Consider the following 10,638-nt stretch of genomic DNA (forward strand, 5'->3'; position numbering starts at 1 on the left):
AAACCATATGATAATTGACTCTTTCTGCTTGACTTATTTCACTCAGCATATCTAAAAGCCTGGGTGGCTCAGTGGGTTAAGCCGCTGCCCTCGGCTCGGGTTGTGATCTCAGGGTCCTGGGATCGAGTCCCGCGTCGGGCTCTCTGCTCGGCAGGGAGCCTGCTTCCCTCTCTCTCTGCCTGCTTCTCTGTCTACTTGTGATCTCTCTCTGTCAAATAAACAAATAAAATCCTTAAAAATAAAAAAAATTAAAAAAATAAAATTTTAAAAAAGGGTTTATTTATCTTGGTGAACTGAGTAATATGCAGTATTGTTGATTCATTAATTGAAACTAATATAACAGTGTATGTCAATTATAGCCCAATAAAATATAAAAATTTAAAAAAATCTTCACCTATTCTTTCTTTATTTCTTGCACAATTTTCCCCATCTTTATTTGGTGTAGTAAAAAGGTATAATTGACCAATTAGAAATAATATAATATATACACTTAAAGACAGTTTCCAAGATATTTCTGGTAACTTAAACCTTAGTCTTAAGCTAATTTAAGTATGCAGGTTATACAGGATGTGCTTTTTAAAGAATTTATTTATTTATTTTAGAGATAGAGCATGGGCAGGGGTGAGAGCAAAGGGAGAGGGAGAGGAAGAGGAAAGAATCTCAAGCAAACTGCCCACTGAGTGTGGATTCTGATGCAGGGCTGGATTCCAGGACCCTGAGATCATGACCTGAGTCAAACCAAGAGTATCATGCTTAAGTAATTGAGCCACTGAGGCACACCAAAGATATGCTTTTATTAAGGAAAAGGAGAGTAATTTTGTCCTAAAGTAAAATGACTTCTTTTTCCAGAACAAAAAGGAGGAGAATGAGGGACAGAAACTGAATGGTATGGAAAGTAGAAGTTTCATTCAAAAAGTAATTTTATTACTCATGGTCCAAGCTGTATATATATAATTTGATGGGTTTGTTTATAAGATTGAAAGAAAAAAAATTAACTGCTTTATTATCAAATAGTATATTACTGCAAAACCAAAATTTGGTTTTTTCTCTGATAAAATTACGCATTTTTCTTAGATTATTGATTTTTTTTAAAACCAGGAACTTAATCCTTTTTTTTTTTTTTTACAAGCCCTTTGGTAGTGCAGTCTTCAAATTCTTTTTTTTTTTAATTATTATTATGTTTGGTAAGCCAACATATAGATTATTGGTTTATTTTAATAAGATGTTATAAAAGTTTTTCCTTTACCTTCTGAGTAATCTGCTTAGAGGGCAACAATTCTATGTCTTATCAGAATAATTTTCTGCACTTTATCATGTCCTTGATTCTTTAAGAGAACCAAGTCTTTGCACTTTTAAGAGCAAAAGTTTTTGTGTTCTTTTGTGGTTTTTTTTTACAATTACGTTACATGCCATACTTATTTGTAAAATATTTTATTGTCACTTTGTTTAATTAGGTAGTCAAGTATTGTTTCTGTAGTGACGTATGATATTATTTAACTCTCTATCCCAAACTCCTAACAAAATTTGACATATTGTCTTCTTATGAATTATATATATGTGTGTGTGTTTATATATGAATTAGAATATATATATTCTCACATATTATATATATAATCTCATATATTATATATCTCATGTTTTATATACCACATCTTCTTTTTTTATTTTATTTATTTGACAGAGAGAAATCACAACTAGGCAGAGAAGCAGGCAGAGAGAGAGAGGAGGAAGCAGTCTCCCCACGGAGCAGAGAGCCAGATGTGGGGCTCAATCCCAGGACCCTGAGATCATGACCTGAGCTGAAGGCAGAGGCTTTTACCCACTGAGCCACCCAGGCGCCCCTATACCACATCTTCTTATCCATTCATCTATTGATGGACATCTGGGCTCTTTCCATAGTTTGGAAATTGTGGACATTGATGCTATAAACATTGTGATGCAGGTGCCCCTTCAGAGCAAAATATATATATTTGGCGGGGGGTAAATGCCCAGTAGTGCAATTGCTGGGTCCTAGCGTAGCTCTATTTTAAAATTTTGAGGAACCTCCATACTGTTCTCCAGAGTGTCTGTACCAGTTTGCATTCCCACCAACAGTGTAGGAGAGTTCTCCTTCCTCCATATCCTCGCCAACATTTGTTGTTTCCTGTCTTGTTAATTTTAGCCATTCTGACTGGTGTGAGATGGTATCTCATTGTGGTTTTGATTTGTGTTTCCTTGATGCCATGTGATGTGGAGCATTTTTTCATGTGTCTGTTGGCCATTGTATGTCATCTTTGTTCATGTCTTCTGTCCTTTTCTTGATGGGATTCTTTGTTTTTTGGGTGTTGAGTTTGGTAAATTCTTGGATCAAATACTAGCCTTTTCTCTGATAGGTCATTTTAAAATATCATCTGACATTCCATAGGTTGTCTTTTAGTTTTCTTGATTATTTCCTTTGCAATGCAGAAGGTTTTATCTTGATGAATTCCCAATAGTTCATTTATGTTTTTGTTTCTGTTGCCTTTCAAGACATGTCTAACAAGTAGTTACTGTGGCTGAGGTCAAAGAGATTGCTGCCTGTGCTGTCTAGGATTTTGATTGATTCCTGCCTCACCTTTAGGCCTTTCATCCATTTTGAGTTTATATTTCTGTATGGTGTGAGAAAATGGCCCAGTTTCATCCTTCTACATGTGATTGTCCAATTTTCCCAAAACCATTTGTTGAAGAGACTGTCCTTAATCCATTGAATATACTTTGTTTCTTTGTCTAAGATTAATTGACTATAGAGTTTAGGGTCTATTTCTGGGTTCTCTACTCTTTTCCATTGATATGTGTGTCTGTTTTTACATCAGTACCATACCGTCTTGATGATAACAGCTTTGTAATATAGCTTGAAGCCTGTCATTGTGGTGCCCCCAGCTTTGTTTTCTTTTTCAACTTTCCTCTAACTATTTGGGGTCTTTTCTCGTTCCATACAAATTTTAGGATTTTTTTCCAGCTCTGTGAAAATAGGTTGATGATATTTTGATAGAGATTGCATTGAATGTGTAGATTGCTCTGGATAGCATAGATATTTTCACACTATTTATTCTTCCAATCCATGGAATATTTTTCCATCTCTTTGTGTCTTCCTCAGTTTCTTACATAAGTGTTCTGTAGTTTCTAAAGTATACATCCTTTACCTCTTTGGTTAGGTTTATTCCTAGGTATCTTATGGTTTTTGGTGCAATTGTAAATGGAATTAATGCCTTAATTTCTCTTTCTCCAGTCACATTGTTAGTGTATAGAATTGCAACTGACTTCTGTGCATTGACTTTGTATCCTGCCACATTGCTGAATTGTTGAATAGGGTTTAATAATTTGGGGGTGGAGTCTTTTGAGTTCTACATAAAGTATCATGTCATCTGCAAAGAGGGAGAATTTGACTACTTCTTTTCTAATTTGTTGTTTGATTGCTAAGGCTAGGACTTTTTTTTTTAAGATTTTATTTTATTTATTTGACAGTGAGAGAGAGATCACAAGTAGGCAGAGAGGCAGGCAGAGAGAGAGGAGGAAGCAGGCTCCCTGCTGAGCGGAGAGCCGGATATGGGGCTCGATCCCAGGACCCTGGGATCATGACCTGAGCCGAAGGCAGCGGCTTAATCCACTGAGCCACCCAGGCGCCCCAAGGCTAGGACTTTTATTACTATGCTGAACAATAGTGTTGTGAGTTGGCATCCCTGTTGTGTTCCTGACCTTAGAGGAAAAGCTCTCAGTTTTTCCCCTTTGAGTGTGATATTCACTGTGGGCTTTTTGCAGATGGCTTTTATGATATTGAATTATGTTCCCTTTGTCCCTACATTTTGAAGAGTTTTAATCAAGAAAGGATGCTGGATTTTGTCAAATGCTTTTCTGGTCAATTGAGAGGTTCATATGATTTTTACCTTTTCTTTTTTTTTAATGATCTATCACTTTTATTGATCTGTGAATGTTGAACCACCCTTGCAGCAGAGGAAGAAATCCCACCTTATTGTGCTGAATAATCCATTTAATGTACTGTTGGATCCTATTGGTTAAGATTTTCTTGAGTATTTTAGCATCCATGTTCATCAAGAATATTGGTCTGTATTTCTCTTTTTTGATGGGGTCTTTGATTTTTGGATTAAGGTAATGCTGACCTCATAGAAAGAGTTTGGAAGTTTTCCATCCATTCCTATTCTTTGAATGGAGAAACATCTTTAGGGAGCTATCCAGCCCTGGACTTTATATTGCTGGGATATTTTTGATTACTGCTTCAATTTCACTAGTGGTTATTGATCTTTTCAGGTTTTCTATTTCTTCCAGATCAAGTTTTGGTATTTAATAAGTTTCCAGGAATGCATCAATTTCTTCCAGATTGCCTAATTTGATGCCATATACTTGGTCATAATGTATTCTTAAAATTGCTTGTATTTCCTTGGTTTTAGTCATAAACTCTCCCCTTTCATTAATGATTTTACTTACTTGGATCCTTTCTTTTTTCTTTTTGGTAAGTCTGGCTAGGGATTTATCAATTTTATATTTTATATAATTTTATATTTTGTATAAATATAAAATTAATTATCAATTTTATAAATTCTTTCAAGGAACAAGCTTTTAATTTCATTGATCTGTTCTTTAGTTCTTTTGGTTTCTGTTTTATTGATTTCTGTTCCAATCTTTATTATTTCTCTTCTCCTGCTTCATTTAGGCTTTATTTGCTGTTCTTTCTCCATCTCCTTTTGATGTAAGGTTAGCTTTTGTATTTGAGACTTCTTGTTTCTTGAAAAAGACTTGTATTGCTATGTACTTCTCTCTTAGGGTCACCTTGTTGCATCCCAGTGATTTTGTACTGTTGTATTTCCATTTTAATTTGTTTCTGTGATTTTTAAAGTTCTTTTTTTTTTCATGATTGACGCTTTCATTCTTTAGTGGGATGCTTTTTAACCTCCAAATATTTGAGTTCCTCCCAAATGTCCTCTTGTGATTGAGTTAAAGTTTCAAAGCATTGTAGTCTCAAAATAAGCAGGGAATTATCCCTATCTTTTGGTACCAGTTGAGACCTGGTTTGTGCTCCAGCATGTGATCTATTCTGGAGAATGTTCCATGTGCACTAGAGAAGAATGTGTTTTCTGTTGCTTTAAGATGGAATGTTCTGTATGTATCTGTGAAGTCCATCTGGTCTGTCTTGTCATTCAAAGCCCTTCTTTCCTTGTTGATTTTTTTTTTTTTTTTGCTTAAATGATCTGTCCATTGTTGTGAGTGGGGTGTTAAAATCCCCTACTATGATTATATTATTATTAATGTGTTTCTTTTATTTGGTCATTAATTGGTTTATATAATTGCCTGATCCCTAGTTAGGAGCATAAATATTTATAATTGTTAGGTGTTCTTGATGGGCAGACACTTTAAGTATGATACACTGTCCCTCTTCATCCCTAACTACAGTCTTTGGTTTAAAATCTAATTTGTCTGATATAAGGATTCCCAGCTTTCTCCTGATGTCTATTAGCATGAACAATGGTTCTCCACCCCCTCACTTTCAATCAAGATGTTTCTTTGGGTCTAAAATGGGCCTCTTGTAGTATGGATGAGTCTCACTTTTTTATCTAATCTGATACCCTGTGTCTTTTTCTTGGAGGCTTTAGTGCAATTACGTTCATAGTAACTCTTGAAAGATATGAATTTAGTGCCATTGTATTGTGTAAAGTCCCTATTTCCATATATCGTCTCTGTTTCTTTCCAGTCTGTGTTACTTTTGGACTCTCTCTTTGCTTCCAGGATCCCCTTTAATATTTCTTGTATGACTGGTTTAGTAATCACAAATTATTTTAGTTTCTATTTGTCCTGGAAGCTCTTTATTCCCCCTTCCATTCTGAATGACAGCCTTTCTGGATAAAGTATTCTTGGCTCCATGTTTTTCTCATTTAGTACCCTGAATATATCATGCCAGCCATTTCTGCCCTGCCAGCTCTCTGTGGATTGGTCTGCTACCATTCTAATGTTCCTACCCCTGTAGTTTAAGGACCTCTTGTCTCAAGCTGCTTTCAGGATTTTCTCCTCATCTCTGAAATTTGAAAGCTTCATTATTATATATTACTGTGTTGTTCTATATTTATTGATTTTGAGGGGTGTTCTCTGTACCTCCTGTACTTGAATGCCCATATCCTTCCCCAGATTAGGGAAGTTCTCAGCTATGATTTGGTCAAATATACCTTCTGTCCCTCTCTTTCTTCTTCTGCTGACCCCAATAATTCTACTAGTGTTTTGCTTTTTGGAATCCCTGATTTCTCAAAGCCTCCCTTCATTGTCCATTAGTTGTTTTTCTCTTTTCCTTGGCTTTCTTCTTTTCTGTCATTTTGCCTTTTATGTCACTGATTCTCTCTTCTGCCTCAGTTACCCAGCTATTAGAACATCTATTTTAGACTTCATCTCAGTTAAAGCATTTTTAATTTCATCTGATTAGATTTCATTTCTGCACTAAGGGATGCTCTAGTATCTTTTATGCTTTTGTCTAACCCAGCTACTAACTTTATCATTGTTATCGTGAATTACAGCTCCAACATTTTATTTATATCCATATTAATTATATCTGTGGCAGAGAGTATTACCTCTGTTTTTTTTTTCTTTTGTTCTGAATTTCTCCTTCTAGTCATTTTGTCCAGAGAATAATAGGTGAATGAGAGAACAAAAATATCAACAATAAGAAATCCAAAAAACTAAAGAAAAAGAAAGGGGGAAAAAAGAGGACATAATTTCACTGGTGGACAAAACAGGATGATCCACTTTTTCCTGGGTGTAGTTTGGTCTGTTTGTTAGAAGACCTTAAATCCCAAAATTGTAAAGAAAGAAAAACTTCTATATAGTAAGAAATAAAATTGAATATAGGAAAAGGAAGCCAAAAATGAAGAGAATATTTATAAAATGTAAATATAAAAATGAAAAAAAATTAAAAACTTAAAAATAAAGGGTTGATAAAATAGAGATCTAGTTGAAAAGGAAACAAAGAGAAAAGAGAAAAAGAAAATTTTAAACTGAAAGACTAAATACTCAAGAATCAACCTCTAATTCTATACATTACTTTTACCTAGTAGGTTTTTTTTCTTTCAGTTCTGAGTGATCAATAAACTTGGTATTCGATTGATTTTCCTGTTGGCCTTCTGGGGGAGGGGCCTGTTGCACAGATTCTCAGGCATCTTTTTTTTTTTTTTTTGACAGACAGAGATCACAGGTAGGCAGGCAGGCGTGGGGAGGGGAGAAGACTCCCTGCTGAGCAGAAAACCCCATGCGGGGCTTGATCCCAGGACCCTGAGACCATGACCTGAGCCAAAGGCAGAGGCTTAACCCACTGAGCCATCCAGGCTCCCCGATTCTCAGGCATCTTCGCCTAGGTGGAGTTGTATCACCTGTTGCCAGGATGCCAGGCTCACCGTAAGGTGCTGCAGATTGCTCCTCATGGTTTTTGTTCCCGGAAGGATGTTTGCACTACTTGCAAGAAATGGTCGCTTTTCTATTTGTAGAACTGCAGCAAATCTTTTCTTAGACATCAGGTTAAATTTACAGGTGTTCAGATTGTTTTGATAGATAAGTAGCTGAATTCAAGGGACTCAATGAAACATCGGTCCCCTCCACCATCTTCCACTCTCTTGCCTGGAATCCAGTTCTTTCTTTAAACCCAACATTATATTGTCCTTTTCGTACAAAGTAATCTTAAATAATAGAGAAAAATATTAAAACTAAAATTTGCTAAACCAAAACCAAAATAATACCTCGAATCTCTCATGGCCCAGGATTTATCATTAGCATTTATTGCCTTCATGTCCTCTTCTATTGTGACATACTAACCACCCCATATGATATAATGACTGAGAACTGCATATTTTTTCTGGGATCTTGAAGATTATGACCTAGTCAATTAATTAATTTAAAAATACTTCAAGGGACTCATTAATTATACCCACAGTTATCAACAAACTGAAGCTGATTTTCCTTAACGTGTAATTCTCAGGAAATTACATCATCAGATTGAAAGTGCCTCACATCATCCCACCTACCACTGACATTACTATCAAACCTCTAATGATTCAACCGTGGATTCATATCTCTTAACTAAAAAGAGTAAAAAAGCTAATATGAATAGAAGTACACCTAAATTGAACACATTAAACTGTGGTTCTTAGAAAAGCCCTCAGAAGATGGCACCGTAAGATAGAGAGTTTTCTGAAGAACTTTAGATCAAGAACATGGCATGGTGAGATAGTTTCGTTTCAAGATGTTGGAGCACTACTCCCACCCTCACCATTTATATTATCTTTTTTTTGCTGTATACTTCTCCCCAATTTCCTCTGGCATCAATTTTGCTTCCATAGAACTTACCCTACTGCTACTGTAGCCATCTGTGATAAGACTTATTTTGTATTACATATTTTTCACTCCAAGTTGTTCTCCATTTAATGATTTCTTTCTCCCTGCAAAAATCTCAAAATCTATGTCATTTCTTCAGTCAATTCATAGAATAATCTCATAGCCCTACTTTTGGTTGCTGTTATATGCCCCTTTTCCTTTGATGTTTAAAAGTTTTATTACAATATACTTAATAGACAGTATTATATTAGACTCAGGTATAAAATATAGTGCTTTGACAATTCTACACATCAACTAGTGCACTCACAATTTCTCTCTTGAATCCGCATCAAACAACTCAACATACCAGGGTAGTTCTATTTTTACCATTGTGGGGAAACTCCATACTGTTCTCCAGGGTAGATGCAACAGTTTGCATTCCCAACAATATTGCAAGAGGGTTCCCCTTTCTTCCCATCCTCAGCAACAACTATTGTTTCTTCTGTTGTTAATTTTAGCCATTCTGACTGGTGTGGCATATCTCATTTTAGTTTCAATTTTCATTTTCCTGATGATAGGTGATGTTGAGCATTTTTTCATGTGTGTGTTGGCCATCTTTATGTCTTCCTTGAAGACATTTCTGTCTGTCTCTTACCACTATTACTTGGATTATCTATCAGTAGTTGAATTTTATAAGTTCTTTATAGTTTGCATACTAAACTTTATCAGATATATCATTTGCAAATATCATCTCACATTGCAAAAGTTGCCTTTAATTTTGTTGGTTGTCTTTGCTGTGTGCAAGATTTTTATTTCTAAAGAAGGTTTTATTTATTTATTTTGAGAGAGAGTGAGCTGGGCAGAGGTAGAAGGAGAGGGGAGAGAATCCTCAAGCTGATTCCCTGCTGGCATGGAGCCTGTGTGGGGCTTGATCCCAGGACCCTGAGACCATGATCTGAGTTGAAATCAAGAGTCAAGTGGTTAACTCACTGAACCATGCAGGTGCCCCTGTGTAGAAACTTTTTATCTTGAGGAGGTCCCAATAGTTCATTTTTGCTTTTGCTTCCCTTGCCTCAGGGGATGAATATGATAAGAAGTTGCTATGACAAATATCAAAGAGGTTACTGCCTGTGTACTCCTCTAGGATTGTTATGCCTTTAGGTCTCACAGCTCATTTTGGATTCCCTTTTGTGATTGGTGTAAGAAAGTGGTCCAGTTTCTCTCTTTTGCATGTTGCTCTCCAGTTTCCTCAAGACCATTTGTTAAAGAGACATTTTCTCATTGGATGTTCTTTCCTGCTTCATTGAAGATTTAATCAACATACACTTGTGGGTCCATTTCTGGGTTTTCTATCTTGTTCCATTGATTGATGTGTATTTTTAAATTTTTTTTATTCTTTTAATTTCTTTTCTGTGTACCAGAATTTATTGTTTATGCACCACACCCAGTGCTCCATGCAATATGTGCCCTGCATAATACCCACAACCAGGCTCACTCAACTTCCCACCCCCCAACACTTCAAAACCCTCAGATTGTTTTTCAGAGTCCATAGTCTCTCATAGTTCATGTCCCCCTCCAATTTCCCCCAGCTCCCTTCTCCTCTCCATCTCCATGTCTTCCATGTTATTTCATATGCTTCACAAATAAGTGAAACCATATAATTGACTCTTTCTGCTTGACTTATTTCACTCAGCATAATCTCTTCCAGTCCAGTCCATGTTGATACAAAAGTTGGGTATTCATCCTTCCTGATGGAGGCATAATACTCCATAGTGTGTATTTATCCATTGAAGGGCATTTTGGTTCTTTCCACAGTTTGGCGACCGTGGACATTGTTGATATGAACATTGGGGTACGGTTGGCCCCAGATACAGATACTACATCTGTATCTTTGGGGTAAATACTCACTAGTGCAATTGCAGGGTTATAGGGAAGCTCTATTTTTAATTTCTTAAGGAATCTCCACACTGTTTTCCAAAGTGGCTCTACCAAATTGCATTCCCACCAACAGTGTAAGAGGATTCCCCTGTCTCCAAATCTCCACATCCTCTCCAACACACATTGTTGACTGTCTTGTTAACTTTGGCCAATCTAACTGGTGTGCTTTATATTTGAATCTCCTTGATGGCTAGTGATGATGAACATTTTTTTCATGTGTCTGATAGCCATTTGTATGTCTTCATTGGAGAAGTGTCTGTTCATGTCTTCTGCCCATTTTTTGACATGATTATCTGTTTTGTGTGTGTTGAGTTTGAGGTGTTCTTTATAGATCCTGGATATCAGCCTTTTGTCTGTACTGTCATTAGCAAATATCTTCTC

This window comes from Meles meles, chromosome X, assembly GCF_922984935.1.
Source record: "Meles meles chromosome X, mMelMel3.1 paternal haplotype, whole genome shotgun sequence".
Lineage (NCBI taxonomy): Eukaryota > Metazoa > Chordata > Mammalia > Carnivora > Mustelidae > Meles > Meles meles.